The sequence below is a fragment of the Rattus norvegicus genome, chromosome 7, assembly GCF_036323735.1.
Source record: "Rattus norvegicus strain BN/NHsdMcwi chromosome 7, GRCr8, whole genome shotgun sequence".
In the NCBI taxonomy this organism is placed as follows: domain Eukaryota; kingdom Metazoa; phylum Chordata; class Mammalia; order Rodentia; family Muridae; genus Rattus; species Rattus norvegicus.
In genome coordinates this window covers 125,246,310-125,269,777 of record NC_086025.1, presented here as the reverse complement: position 1 = coordinate 125,269,777, position 23,468 = coordinate 125,246,310, and the positions used below count along the sequence as shown (strand labels likewise).

At 39.6% G+C, this 23,468-nt stretch overlaps 1 protein-coding gene across 14 annotated transcripts in view; it reads right to left on the bottom strand.

Moving 5' to 3' along the window:
* The window catches only part of Cntn1 (contactin 1), a 297,760-nt gene that overhangs the window by 170,620 nt on the left and 103,672 nt on the right, over positions 1 to 23,468 (bottom strand). The window contains exon 1 of one of the 14 annotated variants that reach the window (XM_063262903.1): positions 17,410 to 18,069. The exons of 10 other annotated variants lie outside the window; for them this stretch is intronic. The gene's annotated coding sequence lies outside the window, so the exon portion shown is untranslated. 14 annotated transcript variants of the gene reach the window in all.

The following is a 23,468-nucleotide window of genomic DNA, read 5'->3' as shown; positions in this document are numbered from 1 at the left end:
CCCCCAGTGCAATGGAATGTTGGGGTGGGGGGAAGGGGGTGGATGGGGGAACACCCATATGGGAGAGGGGGGATGGGGGCTTATAGACAGGAAACCGGGAAAGGGAATAACATTTGAAATATAGGTGAAGAAATATATCTAAAAAAATAAATAAAAAGAAAGAAAAAAAAAGAAAACTGGCATGGTAATGCCTCCAGTTGTTCTTTTATTGTTCAGAGTTAGTTCAGCTATCCTGGATTATTTTGTGATTCCATATAGATGTTTTTGTTAATTTCTATGAAGAATTATTAGATTTTGAAAGAGGGGGTTTCACTGTAGATTTTTTTCACAATATTAAACCTACTGGTCCATGAACATGGGTGATCTTTCCGTGTTCAGATTCTATCATCAAATATGTTTAAATATCTTCTAAATTTCTTTCTTTGTTTTCTTGATTAAGTTAGTCCAAGATATCTTTTTCTGTGGCTATTGTAAAAAAAAAATACCGGTTTATTGATTTATTTTCCACTGGTTGCTCTTTGTATCTAGGAAGTCTGATTTTTACTAATTAATTTGTATCCTGCTACTTTGTTGAGTGTGTTTGTTAGCTGAAGCTTCAGGTGGAGTTTTGAGGGTCCTTTACATACACAATCATATAGTTGACCCTTCCTCTATTCCTTAGGTACTCTACCTCTTGCGTGTAATGAGGGTCCTAGAATGGAAACTTAAGGGTTCTTTAGAAAGTCAGTTGTGTCAGATAGTGTTTTGCTGGGTCAAATATATGAAGTGTTTCCCTGAAGCAGACACAGGTGAAAGGATAGTTTGCTAAAGCAAGCACACGAAAGAACTCATGAAAGAGGACACCTGATGAAGGATTCTTTGCTAATGACACACATGTATTGGTCTGTCTTAAATATATTGTTGAGTTCCAAGTGTCAGGACTCCATAGAGAGAAACACACACACACACACCAAAAACAAACAAACAAACCTTGTCATGTCAGTGGTTTCTTGCCACTTCCTCAAACTCAAGTCAATGGCAGAGTGATGCCAGCTGATGCAGAATGATATGGAATTTTGCTAAAACAGGCTCACCTGCTGAGGCAAGACCTGTGGAGGACATATGATGTTTGGAGGGAGAATAAATATGACTCAATGGACTGTGAGAGGGCCTTGCTTATAGAGCTAGCTTTGCCATGCTTCTTGGTCTCCTGTCTTCCTTGATCTTCTCTGAAAGAGGCACAAGTCTAGAACTTCTCCTGGCCTCCCTGATGGTCCTAGTTCCTCCTGCTGACTCATGCTGATTCATCCGAGGCCTGACTAATCCTGCTAGGTCATGCCATCACTGCTGATCTGTGAACTGGATTGCTGATATGTTCATGAAGTATTTGCAAGTGAATCGAGTTGTTGTTGCTGACCTATAAATGGACCTGCTGATTTCCTGACAACACTGATGGGATTTGTTCCAAAGAACCATTTCTGAACAGGTCCATTTCCTTGTATCCTTTCTTTGCCACAACCTCTGGTGGGGAGGGTAAAACATGTAAGAACCATCATTAAAAGTAAGGTGGAGAAAAATTTAAGCCTACATGTTTCCTTATTTCTTTCCTGCCCACCCTCTCAGCCTTTCCTTCTAGTCTATCTCCATTCCTTTGTGTCAGTGCCAATTTTCAGAAACTACCAGGGACCCTTAGTGGGCACACTGTGCTCAGTGTCGGTAATTTGCACTATCTTTTCTGTCCCCCTTTTCCAGTCTCTCCATAATTAGTCTTATGACAGCCTGCCTGCAGGAACCCCACCTCTCAACGTATGTCACTCCTTTGAACTCCACCTCTTAGTCTAGAACCATGACCTTATAGCTACTTACTGCTGTTCCTCTCAATGTTTCCTCCTATCCCATCTGCATTCCTTTCTGTCACCCATCAAACTAGAGAAGTATTCACTAACAGAGACCTCGTAGACACTAAAATTGACTATGATCCACAGTGGGCAACAATAACCAATGGAAAAAAAGAACAAATATCTATTCCAAGAAATACCTGAAGTATCATAATTCCATATGCCTAGATAGCAGTGGAAAGGCACAAACATGAACAGCAAGAAAATATGCCTTTTCTCGAAGTCAGTAACCTTATTACAAAAATCTCTGAGAAATACAATTTACCTAAGCACAAAAAAGGGACTCAAATTGACAGTTATGAATATTCCGAAGCCCCTTAAAGAGGTTGTGAAGAAATGGCTTGATGAAGACCGTGAAATCACACAGAAATCGTGGGTGAAATAATGGAAATGCTTCAAGGTATTAATGTGGAGACTGAATCACTAAAGAAAACACACACTGAAATAAAATTCGAAATCAAAACCTAGAATATCAAACAGAAAACCTCAGAGAGAAAACCTCACCAACATCAACAGAGTAACGACGAGGAGAAAGCTGTAGCCTTCGCTCTTTATGCTCAACCCCGATCCCAGCTGCAACCGATCTTTTACGTTGCTTTTATCTGATCTGCCCACAACCTGAGTTCCTCAAAAGCACAGCTCCTAAAATCATCATCCTAAACCGTCAGCTGTTTTCAGTCCTTACCCTGATGGATGGGTGATGACTGCAGCATGAACTGTGTACCTTGGCAGGTAAGCTCTTAGAAACATTTGCATCCACCCAGCAGATGGCTCAGTGCTTTGCTACTCAGCTCTCTTCCACCATATAGATGAACCCTCTTCCTCTTCTCGAATTCTAGAACTTTTACACAGGTTCCCAACCTAAACAGAATTACTAAACCTCCAGCTTAGAGGTATTCCTTTTTCTTTCTAATGTTCTCCTTAATTATTGTCACTTCTTTAATGTTACATGTTTGCAAAATGCTTTATGCATGATCCTGAGGGTACAGAAATCCTCTCAAGCGTGTGATGACGACACTTTTGGAATAGTTGCAAGATGTAGTTTTAATCCACCCTTTCCTGGTAACTTTCCTCTCATTTAACAAAGGAGGCCATATTTCCTTTTAGATAATTTTAAGAAGAATGACTCAGCATAGAAATCCCATAGAGGCGCTAAATACTAAGATAGTTGAGGTCACCACTTCCACTGCTAAGAAAATGAATGAGGACCACTGAAAGGGCATAGCCTATGTCAGTTTTAGTTCCTTTGTATTCAGCATAATTAATAAACACGTTTTTGAGGCTAAGGTAATTTTCCCCATGTAATTAGAAGTTCAAATAAATGTTATACATGACTCTTTACCACTTTTACTAGTTAATAAATAAAAAAATAAATAAAAACTCAAAAACAGGATAAGCAACAAGCCCTATCTAATTTTGGCAGTAAGTAATGCTCTTTAAAAGGCAGAGGAATTAATTACAACATCAAAGGTCCCTCTGCCACATAAGTAATACGTTACCCATAAAGTTATACAACTTCCTTTATTAACAGTTTTCCTAGAACTTGGAGTGATGTCATATAGTTTCAGTCAGTTGTATAAAAATTTATTGCAAAGCTGTATCCTAAGACACATGACTATTGAAACATTGAGTGCTAAGAACTTGTTAACCAAATAACATGAAGTTAATATATTTGAGAAAAAGACATGACAGAATTCTATGGAATAAAATAAAAATTAAAAAAGAATAAAATTATATAAAATTAGTAAATCTGCAAGAGCTACTTCTAGTTTTTTAAATGAATTAAAAGAAGCATCAAATCATTACTCAGAGTGTAATTGATGTATTTAAATGAGATAACAGATTTATTTCAAAAGGTCACAATGTACAATATGTTGAAAACTACATTTTTGCAACCACTTTAAAATCTATGAAGAATATTTATGTCGGTTCTTAAGTACGTGAGAGGAAGTATAATTTTAGAAACTTCTTTTGGAGGTTGATGGTTCATCTATCTACTTGATTAGGTCGAGCAACACCCAATCCAATTGGTTAGTAAAGCTTGCTGCTAAGTGTGTCTCTGAGAGGATCTCTGGATAGCAGAAGAACCACCCTGAGCGTGGCTATCCTGTCACACCATCCTGTCTCACCCCAGTGAGGGACAGAAAACAAAGGGGGAAAGGAAAAAGCTTGAGAACACACTCACTCTCTTTGCTTCCTGGCCCCTTTGATGTGAGCTCCTCTACTGGGCCACAGCTGTGCCCTGTCCTCCCCTCCGAGATGTACAGAAGCTTATGAATTCTTTCCCTGGAGTTTGATGTGGACTATTTGTCACAGTGATGACAAATGCAAGTCGTACAGTGATGTTCATGGGGGAAAGGCTTGTAAGCTAGCAGTCTAAGCCACTGTCATCTCTCCCCTAGGGTGTAGAAGACATCCCTGCCACTTGAACTCAAAGTGGCCGAAGAAATGGGAGAGGCAGTGCAGAAAGCTGCAAAGGGAGTAGAAGCTACTCCTGTCACCCTTCGTGGCCATTACCTATTTGCTTGCCTATGTTTCCCAGTAGACCCTCATGCTATAGAAAAAAAAAAGGGTCTGCATGAATTTTGTAAGCCACTGGGCTCCAGCTCAGTCCACTGTCTCACACAGAATGAGTGTCAGTAAATCTGTGTGGGGTACATGAAATGAGACCAGAATAACCTTAGACGGGATGCCTGTTTTATTTACTGTTGAACTGTTTTCCACATCCCAGACTACCTATACCTTGCCTTAGATTCTTAACCGAGACTTTCAGTAACATTTGGTATCTTGGCTAGGTCCACTCATCAAGGAACGGCATTCAGTTTCCTAGTCAACATTTTGGTTTTTCCACCAATAGAGCCATTCTTCCAACGTCAATTTGAATTTTGAAATCTTGCCAACTACAGTTCGTGGAACATAATCCTTTAGAAGATTATTTCCAATTTCCCTCTCACTTTAGGATCAATTATTTCTCAAATTTAATGTTTGTACACCTTGATTGTACTGGCCAGTTTTGGATGGCCCTGATAGAAAAGATTAAGTTCAGGTGAATTAATTTAGAATTAATTTTAATTGAGCATCAATTTTACATGTTTCGCCCATTATATAGAAAGTAATAACTGTGAGGTGTTGGAGAATATGACTAACTTGGAGACTAGTGATGTTTATGTTAACACCATGGAAAATACATACTCCAACAAGTCATTAAGGAAAGAAAATTCCATATTCAGTAAGACATTGAAAATCTAACAGGCCTTAGCTTGAATTTTTAGGAAAAAAAAAAAAACTACAAGGAAGAACACTTTCTGCATAAAACCAAGTGACTTAAAAATAGATTTATAAGAATATGAAAATTAATAAAAGATTATCAGTGCTTTGGGACTTGTAAAAATAGAAGCAACGAGACAGCTCTATATAAGGTTTCTCAACAAAAGTAAAGAGGTTTTTTTTTTCCCTCCCAAATCAAGGACAAGGATGGAGCATGCAAAATGTTCCTGGGTGCCAGGGGGAATTATGAAAAGTTTGTGTTGCCTCAGGGTTGTGAGGCATTCTTTGCCCCATCTTTAACAAGGTTTCAGATCTTGTTAAAAAGTGGGGGTCAGACAGGAGCCGGATGTAGATCGCTCCTGAGAGACACAGCCAGAATACAGCAAATACAGAGGCGAATGCCAGCAGCAAACCACTGAAGTGAGAATAGGACCCCCGTTGAAGGAATCTGAGAAAGAACTGGAAGAGCTTGAAGGTGCTCGAGACCCCAAAAGTACAACAATGCCAAGCAACCAGAGCTTCCAGGGACTAAGCCACTACCTAAAGACTATACATGGACTGACCCTGGACTCTGACCTCATAGGTAGCAATGAATATCCTAGTAAGAGCACCAGTGGAAGGGGAAGCCCTGGGTCCTGCTAAGACTGAACCCCCAGTGAACTAGATTGTTGGGGGGAGGGCGGCAATGGGGGGAGGGTTGGGAGGGGAACACCCATAAGGAAGGGGAGGGGGAGGGGGATGTTTGTCCGGAAACCTGGAAAGGGAATAACACTTGAAATGTATATAAGAAATACTCAAGTTAATAAAAAAAAAAGTGGGGGTCATTTTCATAGAGTTTTAATAGTGAAATCATTAAAATGAGGGAAATGTATACACACGTGTTTAGGGTTGGCTTTTAGCAATGGATAACCAGTTATGATGTCCCCTCCTCCTCAGCAGGTGTCCCTGCAGCTCTTGATCTCAGTGGGCTATATACTTATATTTATTCACACACACACAAATATCAGTAAGATTAAAGAAAAAGAGGTCACAAAATTTCAAGACGACATAGGAGGGGCTGGGGGGAGAAGTAGGGGGATGATGCCATCTTTTAATTATCCTTTAATGGGGCAATGTGTCATTTGGAATTGAGAATACTAGAAAGACAATACATTCAGCTCTTGATACTCTAATAAACACGTTTAGATAATGGAAGATATCAATCTGATTTTTAGAATAAAGGCTTGGAAGCTACAGTCACAGCATGTACTGTAAAGAGTTCAAGACTGAGCAGACCAAGAAGAAACAAGCTTCGTGGGTCAACCTTCTGATACTCATGAAGTGGACGTCTCTGACTCACTCTCTTCGGGTATCAAAAGGTGACGAAAGTACGCTTCATCTCAGCCAGCTGAGAAGCCCAATGAATCATAAGGGGAAAATAAAGTATATATTACAACGTTGGAGCTGTAATGTTATCTACCCTAAATGAGCCCATGAGAGGCTGAGTGTGATGGAGAAACGATTGTCCCAGAAATCTTCCACTGTGTGTGAGTCTCTTCTTAATTTTGCCCCGAGAGCCTTCTCTTTATTAAATGTGACTGAAAGCATACATATGTGTGTACATGCATGCACACATGTATACAAATATTTTAATCTAGGACTTCCATCCAAATTTCTCTGGGAAAAAAATCAATCGGAACAAGAGAGAAGAGAAAATCAAAAAGGTGTATGAGAAAAGTGTTATCCCGATTCTTGCAAAGGTGTGTGAAGATGCTCTGGGACCAGAGGAGCTCCCTGATAGTTCTGCCTGAGCTCCCCATTGGTGGATCCCCCACTTACATAATTATTAGACTCCCCAAGGGGATTTGACACAAACACAGACAAATCAACTTAGGCAAACCACTGCCTGCTAAGCACAAACTGCATAGCATCCCAGCAGCAATGTCCTATTTTATGACAGAAAGATTCAAAGTGATAGCACCCTGTTCAAAAACAATGGGATGTGGAAAAGCTATGTGTACTGAAGCTACGTTATCCCAGGCAAAAAAAGAAACATTTCAAACTTCAAAAACTCAAATGGTAGTTATGTCTAAAGCACAACATTATGAAAATTTTAGCAAGTACCGATGTCCTCCTCAATGCTCGGACGCCATTCTCCCAGAAACGCCCATCTGTGCTTGAGATCTAAGGAGTCTTCAGGGGTCGGTCATAGAGAAATGATTTTTCTCTCAAGGATCTCTCTTAAGAACTTCTAGAAGTAAATAATTTCAAGAAGCAAAGCTAATTCGTTAAATAACATTTTTCTCTTAAACTCAGAAGGTAATTACGAAAAGAGCCTCAAAACCAAACGAAAGGTTGGATAGGATGGTGCACGCCTTTAATCCCACCTCACCAGAGGCAGAGGCAAGAAGATCTCTGTGAGTTCGAAGCCAGCCTGGTCTATAGAGTGGGTCCCAGGAGAGCCAGGGCTGTGTAGTGAGACTCAAAAAGTTTGAGGTTATCGTGTTTTTAAATATAATTTCTATGCTATTATCTACTTCAGCATACATGCTCAAAAATTGGCCATCAAAACAAACAAACATGCATCAGAAATGCAATATCATCTCCTGCCCATGAAGGCCAGACTGCTGGATTCTTAGTTGTTTGACTTTGGGTTAACCAGAAATAGCTTCCCATCACTGCAAGAGCCAGCTATTTCAGTCCAATCGAAAATAAATAAAGGTTTCACCTAACGATACTTATATTATTTACGTGAGAGGTAGGCATTGCAGAAGCAGAGAACATAGCGAAAATGATACAGAGGGTTTTCTTTCATTAAAAATCTTTAAAATAATTATTATGCCAAAGAACTTTATTTTATCCCAGCAAAATGGTTAAAATACGGCTTAATTAAAAATAACACTGTTTGGCACTGATGCTCTCCTGTAAAGGTCTCATCCAAATATATCTAGGCAAATATCAAGCCACGCTTCTTCCGTTAGCTGAGTATTCTGGCACAAAGAATCACTCTTCTCAGGGTTCGATATTAGTAGTTCTGTTTAGCTCTACTCTCAAGAACTCTCCATGAACTGGACATTTTCGATAAATGTGAAAGCTATTTCCCTTTTCTTCTTATTAGTCTTTTCTATGTGGCCCAAGCAGGTCTAAAGTCTCTAAGAAACTCAGACTGGAATCCAGTGCAGAACCCTCTTATTTAAGCCTCGTGAATGCCAACCCTGGGCTTGATCACCAAGCACAGTCTCAGGCCATTCAAAGGAGGACCAAGTGAGACACGGTTTCCATCTATATTTTTGCTTAGCTTGTCAGCCATTTACCTCTAGTTAGCTTGCAATACTTGACAACATACAGGCAATGCGTAAATGCTAGGGGTCCAGAAACGGGCAGAGTGATGGTGTTCTAAGATAGACTGAAAACGTGATGACTAGTAATATCTTATTATGTTTATCCTTGGGATTTTCAGGATTCTTCAAAGGAAAAGAATTGATTATTTGTGTGTGTGTGTGTGTGTGTGTGTGTGTGTGTGTTTTGTGTGTGTGGGGTGTGTGGGGGGTGTGTGTGTGTGGTGTGTGTGTGTGTGTGTGTATGTGTGTGGTGTGTGTGTGGGGTGTGTGTGGGGTGTGTGTGTGGGGTGTGTGTGTGGTGTGTGTGTGTGTGTGTGTGTGTGTGTGTGTGACAGTGATTTATGTTAGAGTGACTTACATTGTGCTCTGGCTAATACAATACAATAGCTTTCTTTTAAAGGAAAAATGAAGACTCTGGTAGGTTTTCCATCTATAAGACTGGATGTTACACCTTGTCATTGGTCTATGTTCAAATCCCAACAAAGAAGTACACTGTGAACAGGACAGGTGACCGTGCCAGTGAAACTGACAGCAAACAAGCAAAACAGCCAATGCTTCCTTCTCTAACCTTTCAATGTGTGGTGTCACCAAAATGTATGGTCCAGATTTAGGGCTGGTCTTCCCACCTCGAATAGTCCAAACAAGAAAATCCCTTACAGGCATGCTCAGCTGCTTGGATGATAATTGGTTCCAGATGTAGTCAAGATTAGCCATGACAATTTCTAACATTTGTTAACTAATACATGAACCATAATTTCTCCATTTCTTAAACATAAATACTCTATTTTTGGTGAACAGAATTATCTTATTGTTTTTTAGGCCAATGTTTTTAAATTAATTTTTAATCGATATATCAACAACCTCCAATACTTATTCTAGTGACCAGAATTAGACTTGACATCACTTTATCTTTGAAATATAGTATTTCATAAAATAATCACTAGTGGTCAAAGGTCTGAAAATGTTGAAGCACCATGAGGTTGGTCTCCACAGATGCTGAAGCTGAGGCTTGGGGAAGCTGGCATCAGGGATAGCCCAGCTACGTGTTCAGGTGAAGTCGGCTCCATCCAGCTACATCTCAGTCCTTTCTTGACTTGTCTTACACAGCACTCAGTCAGGTATCACCATATCCTTACAACACACTATTTCAAAGCTTCGAAATCAGGCGTTTACTACCGAAAAACATTCCACGATTTATCAAAATTTACCATGTATATTTGATAACATCTTGGGTTGCTAAAAGTGTTGTAAATTGGCAGTGGGAGTTAAGCTAATCAAGTCCAAAAATTCACTGTAACAGAAATAGTTGATATGAGCTATTGTTCCACATGTATTTATCGAGAACCTGCAGTGTACACAAGGTGCTATGCTAGAGAAAGGGCATGGAAAGACACAGAAGAAGGTGATGCCTGTTATGTTCCTAGTGGACTTGTCTGGTTAGACATCCCTGGCTAGCAACACCTTTGACAAAGGGGTTGGGAAGTTGAAAAGGAGCTCTCCAAAAACACTCCAGAAGAAAGACATTTAAAAAGAATTCTTACTAGTAATAACATACTTTAGAGGAACCAGTAATTCATTGATGTGAATAGGTCAGGCATGTCTAATTAATCATGTTCTTTACACACACACACACACCAGATATCTTATACAATTGATATATTTCTACAAATGGCACTGTCTTCCTTATTTATAAGGAGAGTTTTCCACATTTGAGCAAACTTAGATTTTGCTTATGGCCTACCCATTTTCTAATCATAATCTGGCCTTCTTCCTGACTGAAAAAAAAATACCTTGTTAAAAATAAAGTTTAACTTAGCAGGTCTTTTGTTTTTGTTTTTGTCTTGTCCAATGAAAGAAAGATAAACTGTTGACCAAAAGGGATCCATAATATCATGGATAGATACATACATGGTCATTTGAAAGTGCCTCAAAATGTCAAGGAAACTTAGAAGAGTTACATGGACCTAGGAGAGAAGCTTTGGTTTCTCAGTGCTGAGCCCAGAAAATGACATTGCTGCTTTCAAGTTGTGTTTACTGAGTACATGTCTCCAAAGTATACCATTAACTCATTAACTATAATGAATAAACTCCTTTACGCACCTTTTAATTTTCATATTGAAAAAGCTTTCTTGGATGATTACTAATGGTAGTCACAGCAATTGTACACTCACTGTGCTGGAGACTGGATGTCCGTCTGAGAGCCGCAGTTCCCTAGTAAACTTTCTTTGCTTTTGTTCCATTTCAATAGACTAGTCTTGTCTATGACAAGAGTGAAATGCTTCTGTCCTCAGAGCAACTGAAGAAGGAAAGTCCTAATAGGTACTGTCTTGAGTAAAGAAGCTAATGAGGTCCTTAATCTTAAAAAGATTCATGGTAACACATGTTGATAGGGTATAGAAGCAGAAGACAGAAGTTTGAGGGCCTTCCTTATCATATCTTTGGGTCAACAAGATGGCTCAGAGACTAAAAGTGTTTGATTTTTGTGCAAGCCCAATGAGTCAAGTTCAACCCCAGAATCTCATAGTAGAAGGAATGCTCTAGTCCTAATAATTCACTTCTAACCTCTATTTGCACATGTGTGCCTGCATTTGCACACCAATGTGTGCTCACAGGCATGCATGTGCACACACACACACACACACACACACGCGTGCACGGGCGCCACCTGCATGCGTGGCACACATCCATACACATAAGCACTCAGGCTTACGTAAGTAAAGACTCATAAATGCAGACAGACCACTGCATTTCATAATTGTACCTGAGGCACTGAAAAACAATTATCTCTTTTTCTCTGGACTCTGAGTGAACTGAGATTTTCTCTGCCCTTATTTTCCCTCATGGCCTGCCATAATGCCTACCATCGTGTCTCCCAGAGTTCCTGGGGAGTTTTCCATAAAGTGTTCCTTAGCTTCAGAAATTTGCTTCAGTTTTTATAAGTGAGAAAGTGTGCATGCTAAATTCATGTCTACAGAGAATGGGAGTAGCTTTTTAACTCATGAAAATATTTAAAGGTCAGTTATAATGGTTAGGTTAAGCAAAGCCTCTTTCTACAAGTATGACCGAACATGGCATTTATATATTAATTTGTAGCAATGGTTATTAATAAAAGGGAAGTTGGTTATATTACTTAACTGTCTAAGTGCTTGTGAGTACAAATATTTCATAAGAATAATGGTTATTATATGGGTGAGTGAAGCTGACATCAGAAACAGGACAAATAGCATATTTATATTCTTTATGTTAACGAACAATTAGCCATTGGTGCTACTAGTAGAGAAAAGAGGGTGTTTTGTAAGGATGATGCTGTATTTCCACTTTCCATTCTCTTATAGTCCTCCTTTGAAAGAAATCAAACTTCTCATCCTTGTGGACAGTACATTTCAGCATTATTTTCCAGCCAGTTCTTGACATATTTACATAATAAAAGCTGACAGAAAACTAGAATTGCAGAAAACAAACAAAAAAAACCCACAAAGGAATAAAGTTAATTTTATATCCATGATAATTTTATGGAACAAATTTCCTCCATGGTATGAATCTCTTAAGTTTTACAATAAGATTTTTCCCAACATAAGATCTTTGTTCATTTAAGACATTTTGAAAAAATATAATAAAAGGCATTTTAAAGGAAAATATTCTCCCAAGCCCAGATACGGGGGAATTTTGTAGTTATATTCTTTGATATTTATCTATTTGTTCTTGAACTTTGGTGCCCTTGTAGTGTTCTATTTCTTTTATTAATGGTCCATTTAGCCCACTCCTGGCTGCCTATCCATCCAGGGCTTTACTAGCTTCCCCTGTTCTCCTGTAGCACCTTTTTTTGCCAAATGATGTATCATCCTCCATCTGTTAAATTTGCCATGTTCTTTCTAGCACAGCTCCGCCTCCAGCTTCCCTCCCAGCCACCTATCTTGCTGCCCTTCCATTTGCCAGCACAACAACCATCTTTGCAACCTATCTGTAACCCAAATCATGGCAAGTGTTACACATGAGTTTACCAAACACTCACTTCTTAAAGGGCCGGTGCAATCACAATGGCAACTTACTGTGTAGCCTCTTAAAGATCAAGCACACATTTAGCATTTGATTTCTTCTACACCTTAAAACTAGGAGCTGTGTCCAACGCTATCCAATGACAGGGTGTTGAGCAATAGAATGACTCAACTTCATACGGACTAAGGTTTTAATATTGTTCCTTGAAACCTTACTTTTGTGTGGTACAATCCGTTAACTGTGCATGGTTCATTGTCCAGAATTCTGTATTCAATGATTAGAGACAGCCTTTTCTTCCTTTCTTTTTTTTTTTTTTTTGGTTCTTTTTTTCGGAGCTGGGGACCAAACCCAGGGCCTTGCGCTTCCTAGGCAAGCGCTCTAACACTGAGCTAAATCCCCAACCCTGGAGACAGCCTTTTCTTTAATACTACATCCTTACACTGATTAAGTCCAGTTCAGTTCTGTAAGCTTAATGTTGCCAAAATAAGTTTCAGTTAGGATATGTGCTTCAGTTATCAGATCAGAGATATTATATAAATAATGATAGCCCTGCTGATTGTAGTTTTGATATTTTGGTAGTTGTGTTGCCTAAGGCATGTATCTTCCCTCATTATTGACATACATGACAAGTTAAGGCTTGACTTCTTGTAGTAGAGGGAAGCACACTGGAGGTTGAGTAGGTCACAGGGAAACATTCAGGGTCTGATATGTTGTTGTCTGTTCATAATTCTAAATTATTTAACCCTTTATCTACTGTGACTCTGATGCTAGTCAAATTCATGTTTATAGGAGGCTCACTCTGGATTTATCTTAAAATTTATAATAGTTTTATTAAAAGGCATTTTAAAGTATTAAAAGACATATTAAAGTAATGGGTGTTTAGTACTCTAGTTATTCTAATTCATATTATAAGATGATGTTTTCTCATTTGCTTTTGGGCAAGTTTATTATTTAGGTTTGAAAATGGTAGAAGATGTGGGAATGAGATGATTCTCATTGGTCATTGAAGACATAATTCGTTATCCTCACACCAGGAGGATCTACACAGATGCATAGAGGCTGATCAGAAGGCAGAGGTAGTGAGGGGCTCTGTGTATTTCAAGCGAAAAACAGAGCTCAGGTTAAGAGCTTTAGATAGGTTTGTTTGATTTCAGCGGCTCTGGAACACAGAGACTAGTTATCTTTCCCCTTGCCTACTTCTGATGATGGACACTGATTGGTGGACAGTGATAGGAGCCAGAATAAGGAGACTGTTAAAGTAATGACTCTGTGTTGGAATGCACTTGAAAAATGAGTTCAAGTTGTTTCCTAGCAAAGTCAAGTATTCAGAACACAGAGAGTAAATCACCAATGACCATTAGAAAGGAATTGTTGAGAGTCATGTGGTATGGATCCCAAGATTCTTTGGCTGCAAATGTCTCCCGTGAGAGTATCAATGTCGTTGACGCTAAGCACGTTCAGGATCGAACCGTACACATTACTCTAGCGGGAAGGTTTGGTGGCCTGCCCCTCACCTTCCTGCTCAACTCTACCATTCCTGCCCTCTGTTTCAGGATTGACTTCCGAACAGATGCTCGGAACCTTTTCATGGATACTTCTCATGAATATTCTACTATCAGGATCCATGTCAAAACTGGCAATACATGTCTTCAGTTCTTCCATGATTTTGGCCAAATACTTTTGGCTGACAGTATGTTGTACTTCCGCCCTGGAGCTTTTGTTTATTTGATTCCATTGAACATCAAGCCTGTCTTCTTCTTTTGCCTATACAGAGCCAGAGACCACATTAGATCCTTAAGTAAGCACTTATCATACTAAGCTGCCCTTGAGAGGAAAAGGAGTGAAGACGAGGGTCAGTTGGTGAAATAGACACGAATCTACTTCTGTGAGACTGAAGCCCCAGTTAGCTCTTTTCTGCTGGCTTGCTTTTTGTTTTTGTGAGACAGGATCTCTCTATGTCGCCCGAAACTCACAGAGATGCACATGCCTCTGCGTGTGGATTGAGGGCAGACAGCACCAGACACCTCAGTCAATTTCAAATGGCATTTCTGGGGACTAGAGAGATGGCTTCACAGTGAAGATCCTTTGCTTCTATTCCGCTGCAACCAAGTTCAGTTGCTGGCATCGAATCCGGTGACTCACATTCATCCATAACTAATACCGGCTCCAGCAGCCAAAGCTTACTTCTGGCTTCTGGGAACACACACACTCTCTCTCTCTCTCTCTCTCTCTCTCTCTCTCTCTCTCTCTCTCATACACACACACACACACACACACACACACACACACACACCATACACTCAGTTACACATAATTAAAGTGTAATAAAAAGTAAATATTTAAAAATAGTATACATGGAAAATATTTCATATAGTCTATTCAGGGGGAATGTTTTAGAAGGGGCTTCTGTCATTTTATCAGTGGGAGATAAAAGGAGGTGAAGTTTCCCCTTGGCCGTCTTGGTTATCATTGATACAGGGACAGCTCAGTGGCTTTTGCTAGGATGGAGCTCAGGAGAATCCCTGGGACTCCCGAAGGGTCACTTTCTTACTGGGCAAATAAGCTAGTATTTAATCGATACGCATATGTGTTAATGTTTGCGAAAATGGGAACGATATCCCTCTTCAAATATTGATCGCCGTGTCTCTTAATCTCCCACGAGTGGTCCGCCACACCCACCATCTCAGCTGAATTATTTCTGTATGTGTGTGCTATGTTGCATTATTCTAACATGCTTTTCATCTGTCCTAACAAAGCTTAATTGCATAGGTTTGCTAAGAACAGATTGGGAAACGAGAGAGAGAGAGAGAGAGGAGAGAGACAACAACTTATTATTCCCACAGACACTGTGAGAAAAGAGCTGATCACTGTTGGCCTTTCCAAGACACATGGAGTCTGGTTGGAAGGCCGAGGACTTCACTTCACTCCACTTTGTTACAGAGTGGGTCCATTTCATATGTGTATCATACGTATTCACTATAGAAAAATTTACAAGCCTACCCCTTTGAGATGTTCATGCCACCTGATGCCTCAGCCTGAAGTATTAACAAAATTTTTAAATGTGTCATCAAACCTTACGTTAATGAACTACATCCAGAATTCTGAAAGATTGGCTCCTCATAAAGCGTGATGCGCTGAAAATCCCAATTCTACCGATTTTTCCTTTCAAACTTTATTTTATATCTGGCTACTACATCCACCCCTCAGCCAGATGCGACACACAGTACTGTCGTCATTCTCACCACCACTCAGAATGTACTACGCATCCTTAGGCAACAGCATCCCTAACTTTCTGTCTCCGCCTTTCTATTCCGCTTTCCTTTGGATTCAAAGAAACCACCTTGGGCAGGAGGTGTTTGAGAACTGAGTAGGGTGTCTCAGCGTCAGGAGACCCCAGTAGGCAGGCACTTCCCTCTCTCTCTGTTTCCCTCCTCTCAGGGAGAGCTCCACCCGTGATTTCCCTCATGTAACTGGACTAGATTAGTCCTACAGACCGAGCACATCAGAAGGTGAACGCCGTCTGTGCCACACCAGGCTGCTGACAGAAGCCCAAGCGATGGAGGAACGCTGGCAGAATGGCTGTGCTCTGGCAAAGGCTTGGGAAGTGGATTGCCTGGCAGCTTATCACTGTTATGGTTTTGTTTTTCAGGAAAATGATGCCCATTGTACCAAAAAAAAAAAAAAAAAAAAAAAACCCAAAACTAATTGTCTTTCTCCACTTTGGTTACTGAGAGATGACAGCCATATTTTTAAAGTTTAGTCTCAACAGATATGATTCATGCATATTATAGACTTATAAATTATAACTTATGAATTATATATATATTCACTAATAGTGTGTAAGTTACTTGGACAAGCATCCTTAAGGGATTTTACAGTTTGAGTCCTTCAGTGAACAGTGATACAGTTTTATACTCTAAAAGGAAGCTTAGGACTTTATGTGCTGAACATTTACTTGGACTTATGAACTGCCATGTTTAGCAAATAGTTTTAATCGACAGAAACCTCTTACCAATATAGTCATATAATACTATGTGTTCGGTTTGCTGAGTTTTTTTCGTAAATGTTCTTATGTTCTTTGTTTCTTGTACTGGGAAGTCTACAACTATCACAGGCTTAATTTTTAAAACAGGAGGAAGAAATAACTGTAATTTCCAAGTAAATTTTACAGTATTCTGTCTATCTTGCCATTTTGGAATACCGTGTTCTTGGCAGCACGAGAAAAGCACAGGTAAACGTCAGGATGCCTGGGGGTTGGGAGGACACCTTCTCAGAGGCAAAGGGGTGGCGGGGAAGATGGGGTGAAGAACTCTGGGAGGGGCCCCCAGGAGGGAGGGGCAACATTTGGGATGGCCATAGGTAAAGTAAGCAATTTTGAAAAAGTCAAATTGTCTTGTTTCTGACAAGGTCTTCCCTCAAGGGCAAGCTATTGCAAATCGTTCCCTTAACTTACATCTGCAAGGAAAAAAAAATGCGAGACAGTTTTTGAGTATGACCGAGTACTGCTGCATTTTCCTTTATGTCCAGCGGAACTCAGTACCTTGGGTGTGAACACCTTTTAGTATGATTTGAGATGCCGACCTCAGGGTGGGGATGTGAGCTGAGCCCAAGCCCAGCCACAGCCCTGCTAAAACTTCTCCAGCAGGAGGTGACTTCCACTTACTGATTCAGCTCACTCCCAGGCTGCCCCTCCCCAGTCTGCCAGCACCCACCTAAGGCACACACATCTAAGTTCCTGCACGTTCTTGAAGAGCCGTTGCATGCAAAATAAATACTTCACATCCATACCGTCTGATATACAAAATAATGTCATCTCTCAGTTATCCCAATAATAAGTGAGGCTGGATTAGGAGTTCTATACCATCAGCACCGCATCCCCGTTATCGTTATCCCAACTCGGCACCCGCTCCCTTGCAATTACCTAACCTAGAGAAAAATCGCGGACTCACCGTATGTGTTGAATCATCTGCCGGTCTCGGTATAATATCTGCTTCAAATTGCCCCTTTGAATAGACTCAGGGAGAGTTATGACACAATCAGCCTCTCTTCTGCAGCAGAAGGCAAGTTAAAAAGACCTCAAGCTGTGACCTCAGAGGCAGGCACAGCCGCTCCCATCCTTCAGACAACCTTCTGCAAAGAACAGGTTGGGAGACTGCAAAGCTGGCTCTCTACATAGCAATACTTTCAAATGAAGCATTCTGGGCTGTGAGCTGTGGATTTACATCCCCGAACCTGGCGGGCTGGAGTCAATGCTGCTTCTGTTGCCTGAAAATATTAAGCATTTCACTGCAGTCGCTTAATGCAAAAAACTATCTGAGGCGACTTCACAAACCCTGTCATTCTGTTCAGGGACTAAAGAATGAGCAGGGCATGCATAATTCATGCATTGGAATCTTCAATGCACTTCCTGTAGCCTGGGCTCTACCCAGTAATGGGCTATTGATCACCTCATCCCTAAGACAATCGGAGAGCCCTGATTGGTTTATTTCCACAAATAAAATCACAACCTAAATCATAGGCAGAAGTCTCCAGCCCGACTGCAGCCTCTCGGGGAAGACATTCTCAGAGCCGAAATGACATCCGCAAGCTGCAGAATGTCGAAGCTGGACTCTTTGGAGCAGAAACGACAGAATCTGCTGTTTTCGTTGATTTGTAAGGGCGTACTTAGAGCAGGATGAAGCAAAGTATTTCACATTATCAATATGATGCACAGAGCTGCTTCCTTCTTCGTTATTGCAGAGACATCAAGAGAACAAATGAAAATTAAGGAAACAAATGCCTAAAAGGCTCACATGTGGCAGCAAAAATTAGGAGCATTTTACCTGCCTCGTTCAGTCACAGTTCCTAGAAGAATTATTCTAAAATAGTGAGCTTGTCATTTCGACGAAGTGCAAAGGGTTTCTTCTATTAAAAATCGCAGCGGATCATGTGGTTACCTCTATTAAATATTCTAGACCATAATTACTTTTTATTCTGGGTGTGTCAGTGGTTCTGAAATTTTTCTTTACCCCCTCTGAGCATTTAAGCTTCAAAGAACACATCACTGTTTATGGTAGCTGAAAAAATGTACAACAAAATGTACATTTAATTATGATCAGATTCATTTAAAAAAAATAGAAAGAAAGAAAGAGGTCCTAGCACTTTAAAATGCCGTCATAGTATTTTCAGAAATACTACTGTGGGAGGTTCCTGTGAAAATGTGCGTACCTATAATTAGTGCACATCCACTACTCAAAGACCTCTGCACTGAAACTAGTTGTCTTGTGTTTCTACACTGGAGGCACAAGCATAATGCTCTTGTAGTCACTGAGAGCTGTGAAGTCACGTCTTCCTAAAACCTTTTTAAACACACACATGAGTGCACACAAACACACACGCAATTGATAGCCTTATGCCATCACACTCGATTCCCTCATAAAACCAGAGGGAAAAGTTCTTGCCTTGGGCTAAAGAACTACGATGCTGGAACAGCCATTCGCTCACCCAGCACTGTAGATGATGCAGGGCAATTGACTTTTAGAGAAGCATGACTATGTCGGTGGCCTTCAGTCAATAAACCAAGAGTATATACCGGCATTTCAAGGCAGTACAGGTACTGATGGCGACACAGGTGCGGTGGAGAGATAAGTTGAAGACTAGTCTCTTTTTTTATTTTTTATTTTTTATTTTTTCTAAGTTAATATGAGGAAGATCTGCTCTTGGCTGATGGAGATTCTTCTAGAACAGATGTCAGGGCAGTGTGAGGCACTGACCATCCAATTACTTTGGCGATAATACAGTCTATATTCCTACTATTTTCTTATGCCAAGGGTAGTTCTTATATTCGTGTTCATATACTACTAGCAATCTAACAAATTTTTAAGTAAATTATACAGCAGATCTTTTCTTTTAATGTTTTTCTTTTTCTTCTAGTGAATGATCTTTGATGACAAATATAGGATTGAAAGGACTCACATTTTTTTAAATTCATTTAAAGATCTATTAAAAGACATAAAGATCTCATAAAAGATCATCTCATTTAAAATAGCAAAGGTTGGGGATAGAGAGATGGGTCATGAGTTAAGAGCACTGACTGCTCTTCTAGAAAATGGCTCAGTTTTTTTTTTCCAAAAACAATTAGTTTAGTGATCCTTTAAAAGATACAGCTTCTCATAAAGATCATCTCATTTAAAAGAGTAAAAGCTGGAAATAGTGAGAGGTGGCTCATCAGTTAAGAGCACTTTTCTTGACTGCTTTTCTAGAAAACCTAGGTTCAAATCACAGAACCCACACTACAGCTTACAACCATTGGTAACTCTAGTTATAGGAAATCCAGTACCTTCTTCTGGCCTCTGACCGCATCAAGTTAACACATAGTAAACAGATATGCATGCACTCAGAACACCCACAACAACGAAATAGAGCAAGCAAATCATTGTTCTTTAATTTGAAGGAAATAAATACATAAATTAAAAGAGCACAAAAAAATTAGATGGCTTTGAAATGTTCTACTAGGATATGAGGGTACTATCACATAAAGAATTTAAATTACTGATATAATGCTCACTAACTATAAATGACATGATTCAATAGTGTATGGGTAAGAGTTTCGGTTTGGTCCATCTTTTTAAATAAGATGAGAATTCCTGTGTCTTCTTCCATAAAAATTATGCATGACATCTATCTAAAATGAGGATTGTGAATTATATATGTCAACTATCTGAAAAGGGAGAGAACACATATACACACAGAGTGGGGACAGGGAGGCAATATTTTGACCTAGAATGAACCAAGAACTAGGGGCCACCAAAAGAGACACACTGCCACATAAGCTCAACAATGAAGGCAGTAAATCCCAAAGAATTCAGAAGGCTTCAGTAATTCTTGAATGAAAGCGAGGGCAGAGAGGGGACTACAGCATTCCAGGGTAAAGAAAACTTAGACAGAATGAAGGCCCAGTGTCCATTCTCTTTGGCTATTCCTTGAGGAGGGTGAAGGGGATGACCCCTAACCAAGCTTTCCAGATGGAAGGAAGGAAAAGAGACATGGTCATTTCAGGTAATTTAATCTCCTGGTAGATCAAAGGGCTTTCCCACACTTTGAATTTACAATGCCCGCAGGATGCAGAATTAATTCTGCAAAGGGCAGCAAAATAAATAAAAAAATCAGGAATAAACCATATTATATGTTAGATTGTTAAATTTGTGATTATGTATTAAGATATATAACTGATCTCCTCAAGGCCTATAAATTTGGACAATGTATGGTATGTTTTGAATAACCCAGAAATAATCAAATAATTAATAATAATATCATGGAAATTTGGAGGAAGAACTCACTGTTTTTAGGACGAGGGAAGGGCACTATATGGAGGGAATGTGGGCATCCTACAACTGAAGACAGTCCTTCTATTTGTCTCCCTTTTGCCAATATCATGGAACCACGACCCTCTGATTATTTTACAAAATATTTGTGTAGCATCTGCTTGCCAAAAATGTTTTTTCTAGATGCTAGGAAACCAAACAAGTATGTGTTTGCATAGTGTCTACATATTAGTTCAGAAAGCATACAAAATAATGATCAAAAAATTAAGAGTATAATCATTGATGCATGTGAAGATTGGAGAAAACTTGAAGAACACAGAAACCAAGCCTGTGTGCTAAGGATGTGTTAGACACATGAAAATGTCTCTTAACTGTATTTCACTATTTCAGGCATCATGGTGGAAATATTAGCATGGCTACTTATCCTATGGAGAACACTCGGAAATTAATCCTTTAGGGAGGTGGCACTTAAACTGATTGACCTAACAGAATAACACAGGTCATAACACAGTATATATCAGGCTTTCCTTGCTGTACACTAAGACCCTGTAGTGACATTCACATTTCTCAAACATCAGCCATACACAAGGAGAGCAAATGAGTGTTTATCATTATTTGGGTGAGAATTAGATAAGAGCACAGTCACTAAAAGTACACTGATGGCCTTGAAAACTCCCTCCATTGCTTCCTCTGTGTTTTTATTAGTCTCACAGAGTCACTAGGAAATTTAAATATTGTCATCATCTTATGCCACTTAACACAGTTCTTGTGTAACAGGTTTTTCTTGCAGGAAAGGTCATTTCCAGAGGAAAAGAATATCATGTGGACATGAAAGAGAGCAGGATGTCACAGTGAAATGGAGAAAACCAAGTGTCGATAGTAGGAGACCATGGGACACTGTGAACATATCAACATATCAATGGTATGAGAACCTGGAACACCATAGTTACACTGATGCTGGAAGAAGAAGGATATATCGATATATTGTAAGTAAGTGGGACATCATGGGCATATTGATGGTCTGAGAATATGGGACACCATGGAAATATCATTGATATTAGAATGTGGGACACTGTGTAAATTAATCATATGAAAATATAGGACAGCTTAAAATATCACTGGTATGAGAGTATGAAACAGACAACATAGACATATTGATGCCACGAGACTGTGTGAAAAGATACATGTCTTAAGATAAGACAAAATTATAGAAAATCTGATTTATAAAGATATTCTTTGTAGAAGTCATATGCTAAAATCCTGGACATACAGGACATGTATATACAGGACATTTATTTAAAGCTTAAAGAGAAGAACATGATTAGATTTTTGTGGAGAGAAGAGCAGAGACTGCAGTAACCAGATGCAACGTGTGTGTTTAGAGTCCACCAGAGACGATATGGGCATTAGGCCTATCTGGTGACGTGCAGATGAGGAGAACGCGGACATGCTTAAACTTGAGAATAAGTGGTTCTCAGGAGGTTATACGTTGGGAAGAGCTATAGAAGATGTCTTGACTTATAATTTGTCTTTGTGCCCTCGCCTCTGGCACACTCAGAAACCAAATAAAAGTATAAAATAAAAATATATCAGTAGCAGAAAACTCCAGTGAAATGAGACTATAATGTTAGATGTAACCGGAAGCATTAAACCACTAGGTTTAACTAGTTACTAGTTTACCTTACTTAGTTAAACTAGGTGGCGATGACTTAGATACACACGCATCTCATTAGTTAGGTTGGTAGACAATCAGGGCTATCCAACTTGTCGACATTAATGGCATATTTCACAGATGAAAGTGTACAAGAAAAGGGTAGAGGGTGAAGCCATGAAATGCAGAAAAGCCATGACCATAAGACTGCCTGTCAGCAGCCTGACAGAATGACAAATAGCTTAGTACACACTGCTCATATGTAGCATACATATTATGCCAAAATCTAAAGCAATACGTCTTTACTAATAGCAATACTATTCTGATCATAAGAAACTCTTGGCCAGTTAAATAGCATTTATTTCCATTTTATCAATAAAACTTATCATCAGAGATAAAAATGGTCAACTTACATGGTGCCTAATGATATTGGATGTTTCTAGAGACATACACAGGTGAGGAGAAATTATGAAGAAAAGTTCAATGGCCATGTAAATATTAGATTCCAGATATAGTTACTTATGAGGAAATTAAAGAATGGTAGGATACAAAATCGTACTCAGTACTCAGAGGATAGCTCTTACAGACAGTCTATAAACCTAAATACTTTCTACAGTAATAACTCTATTAATAAAGCAGGGATCAGGAAAAGGGAAAAGAACTCTTACTATCTTTTAAGCTGGAACCCCTTTCCTGTGTTGGTACTTGCTTTTCAATGATAATAAACAGGAAGGGGAGAAACATCCAACGACAACAGCAACAACAAACACCATTATTCCAAATCACATCTACTCTGTTAAAACACAAACAAAACAGTAGAAAACTACTCCTTCAGCCTTCAGCCACCAAGAAGTGATTTCAGGTCTATAGAGTTGACTGAGCAGTTAAGAGTGCTTGCTACTTTTGCAGAGGGCCCAGGATAGGTTCCTGGCACTCAAATGATAGCCTAAGAAGCTCCTGTTCATAACTCTAGCTCTGGGGGTTCTCGTGGCCTCCATGAACACCACTTATAAATGCTGTACACTTATACACATCCGGGGAAAACACCCATACA